Here is a 20,541-nt window from a genome sequence, read left to right on the forward strand (position 1 = left end):
TGCTCAAGTTTCATTTTTTTTTGCATGTAGCTGTCTAGTTCTCCCAACACTATTTGTTGAAGAGGCTATTTTTACTCCATTTTTATGTTGCTTCCCCCTTTATCAAATATTAATTGACTGTAGAGACTTGGGTTTATTTTTGGCTCTTTGTTCTGGTCCATGTGTCTGTTTTTATGCTGGTACAAGTCTGTTTTGGTTACAGTGGCCTTGTAATACAGTTTAGTATCAGCGATCTCTCCTACTTTGTTCTTCTTTCTCGAAATTGCAGCTGCTATTCAGGGTCTTTTATGGTTCCATATAAATTTTTGAAGTGTTTGTTCTATGTCTGTGAAATATGCCATTGGCACTTTAATAGGTATTGCATTGAATCTGTAAATTGCTTTGGGTAGTATGGACATTTTGATGATGTTAATTCTTTCAATCCATGAACATGGTATATGTTTCCATTTGTTTGTGTCTTCCTTGATTTCTTTCTTCAGTGTTGTGCAGTTTTCTGCATACAGGTCTTTTACTCTTCGGTTAGGTTTATTCCTAGGTATTTTATTTTTCTTTTTGCTATATTGAATGGAATTTTTTCTTGGTTTCTGCTTTTGCTGTTTCATTGTTGGTATACAAAAATGCCTTTGATTCTAGATATTGACTTTATATCCCACTGTTTTGCCAAATTCATTTATTAGGTAGAGCAGTTTTGGGGTGGAGTCTATAGGATTTTCTACATACATTATCATGTCATCTGCAAACAATGCCAGTTTTGTTTCCTCCTTTCTGATTTGGATGCCTTTTATTTCCTTTTCTTCTCTGATTGCCGTGACAAGTAGTATTTCTATATATTTTATAATACCCAAATTTTCTATGATAAATATGTATCATGGTATAAATAGAAAATCAAGCAATACATGACATATTTTAAAAAAACATGAGGCGATCAGCAACTCTTAAAGTTGTCCTTCCCAATTGGCTGTAATTTGGAATGTGAAGCACAACAATGTAGGACAGCTCATAACAAGCCTCTGAACACAAAAGGCAGGTGCACTTTCCCCCAACACTAAAATTTCTTACTGTCCAAGTTACATAAGGTAAAGCTATTTTTGTTGATGCTAAATAATTGTACTTTTCTATTATTTGTCCTACTTTGGCTTCCTAGACACCTGAGTTCATTGTTATGTGCAATTTGTTATACATACAAATCCTTATTTTTTCCTGGTGCATCATAATTATTTTACTTTGAGTTCTTCCATAAATACAACCTGAGTGTCAAGTTTTGGTATAGATATTTTATTTGGAAATCCATTTCCGAAAACTGGAGTGAACAGGCAAAATGTGACATGAAGTAGGAAAATATGACATGAGTTAACACCTATAGGCAACAGGGACTGGACCCAGCAAGGGCCTCTGATAAATACATAGGATGCCACACAGAGGAGGTGAGGGTATTTATGTGTTAGATCTCACGTCTTCAACTATTAACACCCCTGTACTGCCAGGCAAGGCCTGCATATGGGCTAAGTGGGCTTCTGCATCTTCAGTGAAAGTGATGAGACAGAGAAGCAGGAGAATGGGCAGCTCATGCTGGAGGAGGGGAGCTGTCAGCACCCACAGGTGCATCTACCACCACTGCAGCTGAATGTAGAGATGAGGTAAGACGATGTATATCAGGCCAGCAAAATCATCTGCTCCAATCTGCCCTTACACCACTCAGATCTACATGCAACTCAGCTGCTGTTCAATGTGGTAGCAAACACATTCTTTTTTGGGAGGATTTTATTTATCTTTAGAGGGGAAGGGAAACATGTATGGTTGCCTTTCGTGTATCCATTGGGAACTGGCCTGCAACCCAGGCATGTGCCCTGACTAAGAATCTAACTGCGATCCTTTGCTTCACAGGCCCGTGCTCAATCCACTGAGCTACACCAGCCAGGGCACAACATTCTTTTAATGACTCAATAATTATGGTTACTGTTGCATCTTCCTCTGTGACCATAAATAGTGTTTGTTATCTTTATCCTCTACCACCCACTACAAATTGTTCTTACCTTTGTCCAGGACTGTAGCTGGTCCAGGTACTTCTCTAGTCAAATGACAGAGATCTCTCCTCAGTCTTAGACTTTGGTTTCCTTTTTCTTATCAATGCTTTGTTGCTGAGAAATGTTCTATTAAGTCTTCATATTTTAGGCAAGCTGATTTAGATCTTTATTTCTGAGAGGTCTGAGCATTAGGCTGTTTTGTTTTCAACCAGCTGTGGAAAATGCATTTTTCTTTTCACTCTTCTCAGGCATGGAAGCTCCAAGAGAAGTTTCAATAACTTCAAGTTTTGGATACATCCCCTTAACAGTAAGTCTAGCTATTGACAATCAGATAATTTTTTCCCCTCACCAGCATGGTAGCTATTTTCTTTGTCTGCTAGTCTTCATGGTCATTTGGGACATATGATGACCCAAATGACCATGCAGCTGTCTTAGCTTCAGTTTCAGTGAAAATGTTATTGTATCCAGTGATGCAAGTGTTCCTATCTTGAGAAATAAGGACTTCTAATTTATCAGAGACTGAAGTTGTAGGGATGGGAAGGTGTCTGTCCAGGTGGGTCTCTGGGACTAACGGCAAGAGGCCTAATTCTACACCTACGACTTCATGCTAGACCCAAGCACTATAACAATTTGTGACCCAGCAGTATTATGTCAGTGCTTTGCCACATGTCTTTCAAAGACTCGTAAAATGCTATCTTCCCCACAACTCTTTACCTTTACTTGTACAGTACCACCCGTTACTGTTATTTGTGTATCCTAACTGCAATTGGGGACCCAGGGGTCAGTCTTTGAGCACTGTTGTATTTAAAGAAGTTCTCCGCCTTTATGCCTCGTCTTTTTCTCTGATTTTGAATTGTAAACACCCAGTGAAGAGAAGTTACCATCTCTCAGGGGAGTGTAGTCTGTGGTGAAACAAAAGCCAACTGTTGAAATGCTGTCCTATTACAATGACTTGTTCTACAGGTTCCCAACCAGAGCATTAACTCCTTGAAGATAGGAACCATGTCTGATTGATATGCATTACTCTCTGAAGTGTGTCTACACATACTGGGGACTCAGTAAACAAGAAAGTAAATGAGTTACGCATACACTATTTATCTCACAGTTGTTATAAGAGAATAAAAGAATAAAAAATTAAAAATAATGTTATAAAGTATTATAATTATCATTTCATCACTGTTATTTACTATGACCAGCTGGTTTGATTATTCAAAAAGAGGGATATGTAAATAACAGAAGCAGGGTTGTTGGGACCTGAAGTTAGGAAGAATGCTCTCCTTTCTGCATACTTACCTTCTGAAAAAAATTCATGGCCATTGGCTGCAACAGGAAAAAGGTGTCAATGCAAGAATGCAGCAAGGAAGAGACTATGTGTCCTGGGATGGCCATGGGCAGACAGCTGTCACTCTTCCGTGTAGACACAGGTGAATATAAGCATATGTTATGACCTCTTTTATTCTTTGTATACTTTCTGTCCCAGTCTGCTTGTTCCTGTCATCCAATGATGATGACACATAGGAGGCCTAAATATGTCATCTCTGAAGTTCAACTAAACCCATGTAAATTGACTTCTGGGTATTTTGAACTATTACAAGATGCATATATTTACTTTCAATCTGGGATCCTTTTACACATATTCCAGGCTGAGTGGCATTACTGGGTTTATAACTATCTGTTTATCCTCAGAGTCTTGATTCATCACTTCACATCCTCAGTGTTGCTGGGTGAAATGTCATGAGACAGGATAAAATACTAGTAATGGTCTGCTCCTTTCCAATCACTGGAGTCCTGTTTAGAGGCCTCTGAGTCATCCTTCATAACATTAGCAGGTATCTCCAGGTGTACTTGTGGAGGACTGGCCTTAACTCTATACTGTTTCTTCAGTAGTACCTAGATTTGGTGATCTGCATCATATATTAATCCCCTTTTGTATCCTAGGCTAGTTTAAGAAGGTATAATTATTTTCTTTGTGTTAAGACATTAATTCTACTTATATAATATTTATTATACTTATTAATTAAACTATCAGATATTTATATAATAACTAGTATGGTATATGATTGTCACAGTTCTTAGGGCTTAGAATAATTAAACAAAATAGAGGTGGTTTTCTGTAATATGGAAACTTCATAGGAAAAACAGAACAAGAAACCTATCAAATGCATGAAATAATTATAATGATTGATGCTACCAAAGAAGTAAGTAACTGGCTAAAATAGAAAATAACAGGGAAAGGGTGGTGTTATGTAGGAGTTCTACCTTAGAGCAATTGAGGTGACATTTAAACTGAGAACAAAATAAGGGAAAAGAATGAGCCATTTGGACACTCCAGGGGAAAGAACTGGATCTGTATTCAGTGTCTAGAAGAAGAGAGAAAGCAAGGGAGGGGGTGCAGAGGGGGAAGCGGGGAAGAGATCGTGCAGGGCGCAGTTCGTCCTGAGTCACTTTGGTCTTGTCATGAGTAAAAGAGAAAGGATTGTAGAGTTTTAGATGCTAACATAATTACGTCCATATTTAAAGAAGGCTGTGGAAAGAAGAGTGGAAACCAGCTGGGAAGGTGTCATCATGACTAAAGAAAGGAAGGAGCACGTGCTGAGCGAGAATGGTGACCGCGGACACCAGGATCCCAGAGGGCACTGCGGTGAGAAATGAGGGGCTTTCTCACTGCCTAGACATTAAAGGGAATTAAAGTTTGACTTGTTACAAGGAAGAATTTTGTCTGTGTGTGACAAATTATATTCTTGCTCAAAATTATGTCCTTTAGAATATGTTGCTTTCCCATTCCATTAACATCAGTATTGATCATATCACTTGATTTGAGAAACCAAATGTGGAGGCAAGTGACATATGCTGCCTCTGAGCAAAAGCCGACTTGACGCATTCGCGTATGGCTCCATCGCTGCTCCTGCCCGCTGCCAGGAGAGCAGTAAATCCCAGAGAGGAACTCTCTTCTTGTCTGAACCCTGAAATGAGAAAAAGCATGTGAGGCGGAGCCACAGCTGATCTACAAAACATACGTATTGTGAGTAGGAACTAAGCTACCGAGATCTGAGGCTTGTTTTTCACTCCAATTAGTGACCCACACAATGTGCAGTTTTTCAAAACTCACACTTTAGGTGTTTTGTCACATTCAGTTAGATCTATAGCTTGATATTTTCCCATTCCTATTAGCTATTGAATATATCCAAGAAAAGTTTGGAAGATCAATAGACCTGACCTCTTTTAAATATTTCCCATTATTCAACTTCTTAGCATCTGGTTATCTAATTCATCATAATTCCCATCATTCTCTCTTGACTTTGCAATATGGCACTGAAAAGAGAACATACAGACTATTCTGATTTATATTAGCATAAGGATACATTTCATCATTCTGGCAACATAAACCACTTAGAAGAATTCACTAGCACCATGTCACTTTCAAGGTCACATAACTTAACTGCCACATCTTTTACTTCTCCTCACTCAGTCCTCTTGAAAGTATTGAACAGGATTAGAAGAGGATCAAAATATTCTATCTCAAAATGTGCCACTTTTGCATAAATATTATTTTGAGCTGAAAGCAATCAAGAAGCAGCAATTGTGAGAAAAGCGCTTTGTCCCTTCCTCGTCTGAGTAAAAGCGGAACATACACTTTCCTTTGTGAAGGTGTTTTCCCTCCCTTTGCCCTTACCAGGAGGAGGCAAGTGGCCAAGGTGGCACCATGATGGGTCTTTCCCCACAGACAGGGTGGGGAAAAGGAGGTTTATAGTTGTTTGTATGGAACATAATACAGTAATTAATAAATATGGAAACAAACTGTGTTGTGTGTACTCACAATTGTAAACCTACTTTTGCCCCACCCTGTATTTGCCTTCCTACAATTTATAGCCCCTGGAAGACCAAACTCGTATTTTTTTGCCTTGTCACTTCCCATATTTATCACCATTTGTTAAGACAGTACTTAAGCCTCAAACTTGACCCCCAGGAGTTACTTACCACTGAGTTCTCCTTTATGTGTGTGCTGCATGTGTAAGTAAACTTGGCATCGTTTTCTCTTGTTAATCTTTTGTCATTCTAATTTCCAAACCCAGATATGGAATATAAGATGGAAGAATATTTTTTACTTGTTTCCTCTTCTATACATTCAAATGTAATAATATAAACATTAATATCAATGGGTTATACCTCGTATATGGCACAATTCTTGTGAACTCATGACAGAGATATTTCTTGCTATTGCTAAGCATTTTGCTTATAGCTCATTAATACAATCAATGGAAAGAAATCTGACATATGGAGAGAAATCTGAAGGATAAAAAATTTTAATCACTGGTTTTACATTACAGAATGAAGCTTCAGAAATTGAAAAAGAAAAAAAGTTTTATTATCTAAGGAAGTAGATAATAATTTTAAAGATTACCTGGAGACCATCACAGCAAATTAATGTTTAATATTAACTTATTAAGGTTTGGTTCCACAGTAAGAGGCTAAAAGGCAAGACTTGCAGATGAATTTCTTCTGGTCTGGCTACACAAATAGCTTTTGTTAGGTCTGTCAGAAAAAAGTCCAGCCATTGTTAATATAACAAGAACAATTTGAGTGACATTGATGTAACCTGGCAGGTGAGGAGAGTGGACTGAAATGCACATGGGTGAACAATGATGACTTCAATGTTTTAGTCAGTGGGGGTGGTATACCACAGCTAAGTGGGCTTGTGTACTGTGTGGCCATCACATTCAAGATGACTGAGCAAGTAGAACAATGAATCTCCATCAAATTTTGCTTTAAGCTTGAATATTCTTCTAAGGAAACTATTCAGGTGATTCAGAAGCTGAAGCTACAAATAACTCATGATGGGCTACTTCATCACAACAATGCACCCACTCCTGCACCAATCATGTCTCCTGCAGAACTTTCTGGCAATACATCAAATCACCCAGGTGATTCAGACCAGATTTGATGCTCTGGGACTTCTGGCTTTTCCCAAAACTGAAATCATATTTGAAAAGGAAGTGATTTCAGACTGTCGATGAGATTCAGGAATATACAATGGGGCAGCTGATGGCGACTGGGAGAACTGTGTGAGGTCCCAAGGTACCTACCTTGAAGGGGACTGAGGTGTCATTATCCTATGTACAACGTTTCTTGTATCTCATATCTTCTTCAATAAATATCTCTATTTGTCATATTATATGGCTATATATCTTCTGGAAAGACTTCATAGATCTAAAAATAATTGATGTGGAAGGTTTTTTTAATACATTTCTTTCAAATTTTTCTTGTATTCTCTTTTTTGATCATCTTGGTTTCTTTCTACTTTCCTTTATCACTAGAAAACATCAACATTTTCTTTCATTTCCTTCAGATAACCAAGCAAATAGTCTATTTCTATCAATTATGGATTAGGATCAGTTTTTATGTTCTCTCTCCATCACCCCTTTCTAATGTGCAACTAATGGAAAAACAGACAATTTGTGCACTGGGAGGAAGTCGGATATTTAAATGTTCTTTTTTCCATTACTGGCAAATATGGGCATGCTGTGTAACTTCTCTCTGTTCTATTTATTTCATCTATAAGTGAAGTGTTCTGAAAACAAGATGAAGAGATTTTGTAAGATTATATCATGTTAGTATCTTAAAGGCACTGTGCTAAAAGCCATTTTTTTAAAGTTAAATAGACAATCATTTCTAACTTACCAAAAGAATTCACTACTTTGGACTTTCTACATATCTTATATATAAATAATTTCATAAGGTATTTAATTGTTCCCTTCCAAATCCAGTTACAGTGAAGGGTAAATAAGTATTTAAAATACCAATATTAAATAAAAACATTATATTAGAGGGCTATCAGTGTTGTTAGTGTTTTCTCCAATTTAATTTTAAATAGGGAGATGATTGATCTTAATTTCCAAGTTAAAATAAGAACAAAACATTTACCTCTTTATTTTCAAGTTCCATAATAAGGATTAGAACAGGCTATTGTGGATATTTAATATTGTGGATGTTTAATAAAATGTAACCTTAATTTTCTGGATTTTTAAATCTTTCATTTTAGTACTGATAGTACTTTACTATGTCCCAAGGTTATGCCTCCCCAACATCCTTTCTTATTCATAGTGTGAACTTCCAAAAATTATTTTCCCTAGTAAAGCTTGAAAACAGGTACCTAAAGGTTGATACAGGAAATTCATCCCAAATGTATTCCTCTCTGGCCCTTTCCCCTTGACACCTGAAAACTATTTAGCAGGTAAAATGTAATTCTCAAACTGGTTCCATAGATTTTTTTTTCTATTTGTGTTTCTTGTGTCTTTGGCTAGGGAGGCCCTGGATCCATGACAGATTCAAGTTATCTCCACTCCCATCACTGCCTGCAGGGGATTTTGGTGATTGAAGTTGTGATATTTCCATTCAGATATTTTATAAACTTATAACAAGTCAGAGTGATGATTTTCATAAGACATGTTTCAATGCCCAACCATATTATTGTAAGGCACAAGCAGAATTTCAGAAAAAACTTCTTGAGGTTTCGAAGTGATGTGACTTCATTTTTTCTGACGATCTACAGAAAATGGCCTCCTATTTTGTTTCATTTACTTTCTAACAATGATTCCAACAGTTTAAATAATTTCTCACATAGCTTTAAAATGCGATAAAGTCTGCCCTAGACAATGTGGCTCGGTCGTTTGGAGTGTTTTCCTGTAAACCAAAAGGTCATGGGTTTGATTTCCGGTCAGGGCATGTGCCTCGGTTGTGGGTTTGGTCCTTGGTCCTGAGGAGAAGCAACTTATCAATGTTTCTCTTTCTCTCCAATGTTTATCTCCCTCTTTTTTCCTCCCTTCCCCTCTCTCTAAAACCAATAAGCGTGTCCTCTGATGAGGGTAAAAAATAATTTAAAAAATGTGACACAGTCTAGTGATCTCCAGTTGTCTATGATCCTCAGCGGGTATAGCAGGGATTTTAATGAAATAATCGTAGGTGATGCACTTTTCTACAGCCCTCTATCCCACGCAGCAGTCCCAAGGCATATAGAACCTGAAGGTTTGGAGTAATGAAGATTTTCTCCAGCCAGCAGTGTGTTCCTTTCTCCTCCTCCTCCTTCTCCTTTTTTGGTCCTCAGCAAGAGGAAATGAAATCTCTTGTTTTATGGCTAACTCTCCTGAGTGAAGAAGTTTGATCATTGTGTTGCTTATGATGGCAAATGAAAAGGTGTTAGCTAAATAACTACTTATTAAGTTCACTTAGTAGCTATAAGATGAAGAAAGATAATTATAATTTCTCCCTTTCCAAAGTTGCATTTACATTTGATTTGTATTGATGTATAAATCCTATAATTTTGCTTTTAAAAAGGAAAGAATATGAATATCATGAATGCAGTAATCAGCCTCTCAAATTTTTCATAGGGTAGTATTAAATTGAATTGAATAGAATATTTCAAATATGTCACAGAAATAAATGTAGAATATGATAATTATATCCCAAAACCTATGACAACTATAAAGATGAAAGAGACATAGTTTTACATAATCCCACATGAAAATGAATTAGGTTCCCTGGATTATAATTAACGATGTGATATGTATGGCTAAGAGGCTAACATGACCTTATGTAGCATTAATAGAAACAGAGTGCCCAGAAAAAAAGAATGCGATAGTTCAACTATTTCATTCACTTCGAAGGAATTCTAGCTCACTGTAAAGACACATTTTTGTCTAAGTAATGAGATGAAGATGACTGTGATCAAACCCATGACCTTTTGGTTTACAATGATGAGATGACTTTTTAAAAACATCAGTAAGTATTACATTTTTAAATGGTTAGCAAAAAGAAAATTTATGAGATGAAGATATATATGCATACATATATGTTGTGTATATATATGTTGTGTATATATATATACATAGAGAGAGAGAGGAGAGAGATATGCATATATATATATATATATATATATATGCATAAGCATAAACTCAAACACAAAATTTTGTTATTTCAGGAGTTAGATTTGCTCACTGAAACCCTTCCTTAGTATGTGTCTACAATAAATAGAAATTAATTAAATTGGTAAAATTAGAAATTTCACAGAGAAGGACAAGGAATATGCTTCCACTGGAAAAAAATTTGAGAATTCCATCTGTTGGGAGTTAGTATTATGCATTGTATAAATCTTAGTAATGATGCCATAAGGACAAGAAACAAAAAATTGAAGATGTTATTCCAAGTTCAATAAATATTAGCGTTCATTTAGAAATGGCCAAAAGATTTATTAAACATTCCCTAGACATAGATGGCAAATGAGTTTAAAATTAATCCTTGTTCATTTGCTGACTTATACTCATTTTTTTCTAACAACTACATTGAAATCAGTATCAGAGTTTATGTTTTGTCAACAAAACAAATCCCATTACACCAATTTTCTAAATCTTTGCAAGCCATGGTGTCTTTTGATAAGCAGAAAAATTCTAATTTCCCATTTAATGTGATTTGAAATTGCAAATAGCTAAATATTTAAATAAACATTAAGCTACTGACAATTTTGAAAACATTTTTTGAAATTAAATTGGGTTTTAAAAATCCCAATATGCCTCTCTTCATGTTCACTTTCCTTATGCTTTGTCCTTATTAACTCCAAAGCTTGTTATGCACTAAAATAATATTTTTATACTTCTGGCTCAAAGGGAAGCAAAAATAACAGAGAATTAAAGCAGTAATTCAAATTATTCTAACCAGTCTTATTTCTTTGGTTATTATGGTACATAATGTCGTTGTCTGCCTAGGAGTCCTCTTTCTATATTGTGCTAAGAGAACCTGGTCCCTGATCCAGGGGCAAGCATGTGTCCCAAGCTGAGAATCATAACCCATAACTTAGATTCAAGAGATTGATCCAGGTGTAAGCAAAAATCCAGGAAAGACAATTGGAATCACTCTCCTACATTTTAAACTGGAACAAATAAATTCATACATTGGAGTTGCTAATATTTTGTATATATGCATGTGTAGGTAGGTGATCAGGGATATCTCTCTTTTTGTGGTCATAGAGGTGTATGATTATAACATCAGAGGACTTCCTCATGACACAGACAGAATGCAGATGCCCACAGAGAGCAGCAGAGATGTAGGACAGCACAGACCCTCCTGAGAGTGTCCAGTTCCAATGTGCCAGAGATGCCCCAATGCCTCTGGGTCTCCATTCAATTCCATAAATTATGCTGTGTGTTGTCAATAAATTTGTTTTACGCAAGCTAGATCAAGCTAAGTTCTAATCAGTTGCAATTGAAATAATACAATAACTAATAGTTTCAGGTTTTTATTTTCTTTGACTTTGAAACTTTTATTTAAAACTGTGGAATCTTTTCCAAATGAACTAGGAAAATTCTCCTCAACTCCCCTCCATGAAAAAAATCTTTGCTCGGATTCAAGCAGGTAATAAGTGTCTTAGTCACTTCCTGGACCTCCCTTTGCCCTAAAGGTGACTTCACGTGCAAAAAGGCCTTGGTCTCTGCAAAACATTGTGTAACAAACACTGAAAAAGTATTCCTGGGAACAAAGATAAGAGTTGTAATAAGAGTTGTAAGAGTTTGATAAGAGATCAAAACTTTGATCTTTTACCTTGACAAAACAACCCTTGGATATTTGGGAGGGTGGTGGTGACTTGATTGAAATCTAGTTAGAATATGAATAAATCTTCATGAGAGCAAATGGACTGGAGAGTTAGATATCATTGGAGAAAATAGATTGGGAGATAGGTATAAAAATAAACTGTTAAAGACCTACGTGAAGTAGAATGTAGAGCACAGGTGCAGTGTGGTAGCATACAATGAGAAGATAGAACACTATAGATTTGGTTGTAGATTTCATCAATTGCATTAATTTTCTTGTTTTTGTCATCTATTTGGGTGCAAAATAATTGCACAAAAGTGCTACTTTCTCTCAGTGTACAAATCAAGTCTTTTATTTGACCATTAAAAATTGATTTGTAATCCCTTCTCAGATCTCATCTACTTTCCCCTTCATGCTCTCTTAGTCCGGCTGGACTGATATCTTACCTTTTCTTGAACTTGTAAGACATGGCTTAGAGCTTTCACACTTAACTGTTTCCTTTACTTGAAATGTTCTTTCTTCAGAAATCTGCTTGTCTTGTTCCTTTTCCTCCTTTAAGTTTTTATGTAAATGATGCCTTATTTTCCTTATTTTATGTAAACATTACCTTATTTTCCATCTTTGCTAAAATAGCAAACTTCTTAGTGTCCTTCCCTGCTTTACTATTTTCTTTAGCATTTAATGTTTGACATAATAAATTCTTCTTTCTTTTTTATTGTTTTCTCCACTAGAATATAAGTCCTAAGAGGTCTGAATGTTTTACCACTTTGCAAACTCAGCACTTAGAGCAATATTCCTACAGTTGTAGTGCTCAAATATATTTGTCAAATGCATAAAGTGGTATGCTTTGCAATGTATGTAGCTGCTTACCAGATTTTTATATTTTGTTCATGTCAGTTATTTATACCTTATGTCACTACCACCTTGTGATTTGGGACAAATCAGTGTATAGAAAACCTCTGGATAAGAGGCAACTCACCCATTCCCACTTGACCAAGTCTCCATACAACCTCCCCACTCACCCACTCCAACACTCAGTTTCTCTCTTTCTCTCTCAGAGAAAATGTGAGGGAAAAAGATTTTTATTCTGACTTATTTTCAATGTTGAATAGAAGATGAGATCCACCTTAAAGTCAATTAAAAACAGATATATCATATATGTACGTATTTCATCACATAGTCTGTATGTCCATATCTATATATCTATATATATCACATAGACACAGACAACAGTGTGGTGACAGCCAGAGGTATGGAATGGGGACAGGTAGAAGAGGGTAAAGGGGGGATAACTGGTGACAGGAAGAAAGTTGACTTAGGGTAGTGAACACACAATACAGTGTACAGATGATGTATTGTAAAATTGTACACCTGAGCTCTGGCTGGCCTGGTTCAGTGGATTGAGTGCAGGCTGCAAACCAAAGGGTCATTGGCTGGATTCCCAGTCAGGGCACATTCCTGGGTTGTAGGCTGGGTACCCGGTGGGGGCCATATGAGAGGCAACCACACATTGATGTTTCTCTCCCTCTCTTTCTCCCTCCCTTGCCCTCTAAATAAATAAATAAATAAAATATTTAAAAAAATATATACACCTGAAAATTATGTAATTTTATTAACCAATATTACCCCAATACATTCAATAAAAATGTTAATAAAAATACCTGTATTAGAAAGTAAACTATGTCCCCTTACAAACAGAATTGGGTTGCAGGGGTGGGTAGGGTGGGAGTCAAGGTGTGGGGAAAAAGAAGACAGCTGTACTTGAAAAACAATAAAAAATTATAAAAATAAATTGAAATAGAATATTTACTTTGTAATTAATTGCTATTTAGGTGTTTCCATTGTTCCTGTTATTAAAATATAAAAGTTTAAATATTACATAAGAACTTCATGAACATTTTTGTCTCAGAAGAAAAATATTGTCACTGGATACTGTTTTGCATGTGTATCAACTGAAAATTAAATATATAATGCTGTCGGAAAGAAACCAAATGCATTTTCTAAAATACTAATATTAGTTGATGGTCTTATGGGTAATACTCATTTTTTCTTTGTTATATTTTAAAATTTTATGCTATTTTTGTTTATTTTTTTTAATTTTAATTGTGGTTCAAATACAGTTTTCTGCCTTTTACTCCCATCCCAGTCCACCCCACCCCAATAAAATTTTATACTATTAAGGTACAAATTTTAGAAATGAAACAAATGTTACAATATTTAATGTTAAAAAAGAATACCAAAATAAGCCACAGATTGCAAGAAGATATTTGCCAAGATATGTGATAAAATACTGTTATTCAAAATATACAAAGAACTCTCTTTTATCCAGCTTTATTTATTTATTGTACTATTCCATTAGCATTTATCTGCCCTATACCCTGTCCCACCTCCACCAAACCCCACCCCCTCTTGCAATCACCACAATGTTGTCTGTGTCCATGAGTTCTTTCTCTTTTTTACAATGAGAACAAAAAAAGAGTCAAAAATGAGCCAAACACCTGAATGGACACATCACCAAAGAAGACACACAGATGGCAAATAAGCATATGGAAAGAAGCTGCGCATCACACGTCATTAGGAGAATGCGCACTAAAATGACAGGATACCACTCTACACCTACTAGAATGGCCAGAACCCTGGAGAACAAACGTTGGTGAGAAAGTAAAGCAGCAGAAAGAATCATGCATTGCTGGTACAGCCACTTTAGAAGACTGGTTGGTTTTTTTCACAAAACCAAACCTACTCTTACCATGTAATCCACTATTTACCGCTCCTTGGAATTTAAAACCAAGAAGATGAAAACTTATGTCCATGCTACACCCTGAAAGTGGACGTTTTTAGCTGCTTTTCATACTTGCCAAAACATGGAAGCAACCAAGATGTCCTTCAGTATGTGAATTGATAAACTGTGGTACTTCCATATAATGAAATATCATTCAATGTTAAAAAATAGATCTATCACATCTTGAAAAGATACAGAGGAAACTTAAGTGCATATTACTAAGTGAAAGAAGCCATATTGAAAAGGCCACATGCTGTATGATTCCAAATATGCAACATTCTGGAAAAGGCAAAGCTATGGAAACAGTAAAATCAGTGCTTGCCAGGGTGGATACGTGTCATTATAAATTTGTCCAAACCCACAGAAGGTACAACACCAGAGTGAACCTATGTGAAGTATGGGCTTTGGGTGATAACTGCTTCAAATGTGTCTGTGGGACAGGGTGTATATACTTAAAACTGCTCTAAGGATAAGGTCTGTTAAAAAGTTAAAGGAAGGAAACAAGGCTGAGGAGTGAATTGAGAACTTCGGTGGTGCCCATTATGCTCTCTTTGAATTGAGTGTGTTCCTTCTGTGTAAATCCATTAAACTGTTTACACATAATAAGGAAACAGTAGATGTTCATTTCAGTCCCTAGAAGTGGCTTGTATTTTGACTATATTTGACTTCCACTGACATGAATTGATCATGTGCATTCAGAGAAAAAAGTAGTGCCCTCCATTTAAGCTGATGTTGAAAATTACCTTTTGATTAGCATACTACTTAATCTTCCTTAAAAAACACAGTTTACCAGGTACAAAATAGACAGGAGGAGGTTAAGAATAGTATAGGAAATGGAGAAGCCAAAGAACTCATGGACATGAACTAAAGCAGGGGGATGCTAGAGGGAATGGGAGCAGAGGGTGGAGGGGGACAAAGGGGAGAAAAAATGCGACAACCATAATAGCATAATCAATAAAATACACTTAAAAAAGCAGTGTACATTTTATTTAAAAAATTTAACATGAATATTTATTTGTCATTTTAGTGTTAATTTCATAAGCAATACAGCTTTCTAATATGTATTATGTAAATATATATGCACATATTTTATAAGAAACAGCATAGGTCTGCAATAAAAATTAGTGAGCAGTAAGAGACAATAATTCAAATACAATAATAATGAAGTACAAAGAAAGATATACAGTGATAAGTTGAATAATTCAGGCAAAAATATATCCTAATACCTCCCCTTGCCCCCGGAAAAAAAGAAGAAATAAATCTCAGCAGATAAGAGCACTTATGATCATGGTAAATACTAGAAAATAAGTAGCACCTTTGGTCAATAAAATGACTGTCAATGTTTATCTTCAGAGAGCCTAAAGAGCATTTCTCATTTTGTAAAGAAAATAAAACTAGTTAATATGTACCATGCATTTAGCTGCTGCATAATTCAGCATTTGCATAAAGTATTTACTGACAAAATAAAAATGAAATCTTCAAAATAAACTATCAATTTCAAGATAAAATGCTGTTTTCTATATCTTACTTTGAAAATTAGCCCAATAATTTTTCTAATAATTATTCAGCCTGCACCATAGACTAGTACAGTATTAATTTAATAATCTAGTGCCATCAATTTATCCCAATAAAGAAATTATTCTGTGCCTGGCACTTTGCTAGGCACCAAAATTGTTGTTGCAGCTAAGGTTATATCCTTGTCCACAAGGAGCTCACAGTCTAATAAGAAAGAGATAAATTTGAAAATATACTAACAACTGCTGGCAAAATATGTACCGCCACAGAAGATTCCAACATTTGGTTTTAGATTACTTAGGTAGTGAACTTAGAAATTACAACAGAGATTTTTCTAAAACAGTATGTCAATATAACAGAGTAGTATAAATGAAAGTTGTGTTAAATGGTTCCGTTATTCAAACAAGTGTGCTTAAAAATAAAGAAGCAGGTACATATCAAAGGGAATATAATCTTAAAATGACCAACGACAACATATTCCTGACTTAAATAAAATCTACATTGTGTTCAGTTAAAAACAAAAATATGTATTGTATGAAAATGCCAGTTCTTGCCAAGTTTGGAATTACTATATATAAAATAACAGAAATATGTATTGCAAAATCAAATCACAATCACTTTAAGTGCATTCAACTGTAAGAAGGCAAAAAGTAGCAGGTTCTATCTTATGTTTTTAAATTTGAAATGTATTTAAATTAATTACATTGATTTTTCTATTATTACTGATATTTACATAATAAAATAAGTATAGCCATGATTTGTATTATGCTACAAATACTGACTGGATTATCTCAGGTTTCCAGAAAAGCTATCGATTTCACTACCTTAGTAACTGTGAGATGATAGTCTAAGTGATGGTATGATCATTTGTTAAGTGGCAGTTAGGATAGGCAAAGAACCAACAAATCAACGCCATTAATTTATTTTCATTTGAAAATCATAAAAATACAGCCTAAGATATAATTATACTTAAAAAAATTATACAGCTTAACCCCTACATCCAACCCCTAAAGAACTCTAACAAAAGTTAGCTAGATGCGGCTGCAGCCAAGAAGTCTTATATCTATATGAGCAACGTGTCATCGCATGTAACCTTTATACCAATAATATTACTTTCAATACTTGCACAAATATAATGATGGAATGAGAAAAATATATTTTAAAAGTAATACAAGTAGTAAATAAAATGTTTTCTAAAGTTCCTCAAAAATGGGAATCTTTCACTCTGGAAAATATTAGCACGCTCTTTGAAAAAATTTGGAGGGAAGTGCTTGTAAATAAAAAGCTTTGAATCAAATGTAAATTTTAGCCAATAAATGGAAAGATCCTGCCCTTTCATCTTCTAAACAGTGTATGCGTTGCTGTAGCTGATCTCATCTTTACCACCATCACGGTGAAGGAGCTGCTATCCCGATGAGGCACACACTCACTGCTGCCGGGTCAAGGGCCACGCTGACAGCGCAGACTGAGTCCACCAGCGTCGGTTTCGTTGAATCTGATGAAGCGCATCACTGACTGCACATGCAATTAGGGCCCCGTTTGTGAAAGATTTTGCTGTGACACATCTGTTTATCAAAACTTTTATTAAAGGGTGTTCTTAGAGTAAATATTCTTGATTAAGTAAGCAACATATACTGAGTACAGATTACTGTTTTTACATTTCACAGAGCAAATTCCGAATAACAACTATTCTTCTCCTTTAGGGATCTTTCATTCAGGAGTAATTGTTTTTTTAACTGCAATGGAATCAAAAGGAAAAAAATCTAGAAAGGATTTCTATCTAGATAAAATGAGAGAGGAGGTAGACAGGATCTCTAAGATAAAAGAAACTGGTTTTACTGTTGCAGGACAGGTCTTAGAGAGTTTAGTATTAATAGGTGAAATGACCATTTAGAAAGCAAACATTTTTGAGATAGATCCTACACTAATTATTTTATTAACCCATCCTTAGCTACTTAGGTCAAAAAATGTTGTTGAGGTGTCTCCTCAGGATTATACAATGTCAATAGTTTCTTGCATATGACTTAATAATTCAACAAATTTGTATTGTGTGTTTTGTGCTGTGGCATTATACTTTTAAGAAACAAAACAAGTGAATAAGGCTTCTAAAATAACATTATGAACATAAGCTAAGAAAAGGAATTAATGGAAAACTGACACACAGATTCTATAAACACATTATCAATGGGTATTTTCATGACTTACATATTGCTATAACAACAAGTATTGGTCAAAAACATTCACCCCCCGCCCCAGTTTAATTTACTCAGAATTATCTGTTGTGAAAATCAGCAAATAATCTTCAAATTAAATTTAAAACCACAACTTTGTGAAGCGCCGCTCAGTTAGGAGAAACAAATTCATTTGTAAATAAAGGGTTCCAGATAACTTGGACTACATTTCCAGTAAAGCAAGCACTCGCTCAGCAGAGTTTACCACCACGCAAGGAGCAGCTCATGCGGTTGTCTAGTGGTAGGACAGGTATGTGTCTATACTGAGCCCTCAGCCTGTTCTAGCATCTTTTTGCAAAACTGTGAATATATAACAAACCTAACTTAGAGGGCTGAGAAGACGAAACAAATTAAGTATATCTTTGAAACATAAATACATTAAAAAGAAAATACAATACAAACAAAAATTACATATAATGCTTAGAAAATAAACAGTTCAGAGCACATGTCCTTTCATACTAAACCCAGAAATATTTTATACTTTACTTAGAATAACATGTGGTAGGAAAATAAAATCAGAAATGTGTGCTGTACTCTAATGAACAGCTATGTCAACTGGGTCAAACTTAAAATCCTTTCTTTAGATGCATGTAAAAGTAAAATAACAAACCTAGAATAAAAGTCTTAGAAGAACATTTTAAAATTTAACCCTGATGTTCATGTGCGAGAATAATTTCATTCTTTGTTCATCTGACCAGAACTTTTTACAGATCTATACCTAGCTACCATATTGAGTACCAGTGTTTTCATACAGAGCTTCTCTAGCCAATTTTGCCATATTTGAACTTAAAGGACAAAGAGCTTGTGATACTGTGTGAGGAAAAATATTTGCTGAAAAGACAATGAATTTACAATCAATCACTGAATAATACCTGCTGAAACACGGAATATTGCACACCTTACTCGCAAGTACCTCTGAAGACTGAAAAATATGAAGATCGTGCAAAAAATCCTACACTAACAATGTCCACAATTAGATTAAAAATGCTAAAGAATTTGATCAAGACACTGTAAAAAACTATTGAAAGAAAGCAATTTAAAAAAATTATCGTACAGAGAAAAGGAAAGAGGAAGGTAAAGTAGCACGGAACTGGGATGGGAGAAACAATGTCGTCTAAAAATTCTCACATGTTCCACTAAAATTAAAAGGCCTTCCTGAAATTTCACTTTTCCTATTAAGGCAGGGATGTAAAATTGTAACTCTCCACACTACCCCAATAATTCTTTCATGGGAGGAATATAAGTCAAATAATGTGAAAACAAGCAGTGGGGGACAGAAGACTAAAGTAAACCAGACCACAGGGCCCTGCAGGTTAACACCTACTGTGCACAAACTGTGGACAGTAAAGAAGAGAATGCCAGAACAAAAAAGTGATGGGAGCTCAGCAAATTATTCCATTTTTAATTATCAACAGAGATAGTTTATGATTTTGATTATGGAAGTGTTATAATTACAGATAACTGGACCTCTTGGCTTTCTCAAACATGAGATCATATACCAGGATATGTAGAAATCAAAACTTTGAAAAAGTGACGTGAGTAAAGACTGATTTTAACTTTTATCTCAATAATTTGGATGCTATTTGGTATAGTGAACTGCTGGGGTAAGAAATCTACTTAGAATGCTGTATCAGTACAGGACAGATGCTATGGTGCTATGCTTGATGGTAACTTTGGTTTCTCCAAGTTGTCAGGCACTTCAAGAAAATTAGAAACATACAGGATAGCAAGGACAGAAAGATCAATATTTATAGATTTTTAAAAATCACATTCAAGTATATATGTATCATGCATAAGGAAGACATATTAACAAAAAAACTAGAATATATGTACCTTCCTTATCCAAGAAACCTTGCATCTACATTCATACAAGTTCCTTTATTTGTGGAGATGAATAGTAATTGCCAAAAGTATACACTGTTGGACCCAGAAATACGGCCATTGTTGTGAATCACAAATAAGACCAGATGCAGCACGGCGGCATTGTGAAGGATTTAAGGCCTTAGAAGTGCAGCATCTGAAATAAAGCTAAAGAGGACAATATCCTAAGGATGCCAAGTCTCAAATTAGAGGAAATAGCATGGCACATGTTCAAACAAATGTACAGAAAGAATGACAATGCGATGTCTACAAAAACTTGAAAAATGCGTAAGGAGGTAGGGGCCGTTGCATAAAATGATGGGGATGAATACGTATTGCATAGGTGAACCTGACCATTTGTATATCATAAACTTTTCAAAGTTATTTTTTGGCAATTTTGGATAATCCTGTAAATGGGTATTGTGATTCTGCAAACAGTGTTTCACAGTAAGTTCTCTTAATTCTTGAGTCATTATAAGTAACAAACAATATGGGAATTACTTATCCATAAAGAAAATAGCATTTCTCTTCTAAATCTAACCTCCGAGAA

This window comes from Sturnira hondurensis, unplaced genomic scaffold, assembly GCF_014824575.4.
Source record: "Sturnira hondurensis isolate 20B ecotype Veracruz unplaced genomic scaffold, ASM1482457v3 Scaffold0020601, whole genome shotgun sequence".
Taxonomy (NCBI): Eukaryota; Metazoa; Chordata; class Mammalia; order Chiroptera; family Phyllostomidae; genus Sturnira; species Sturnira hondurensis.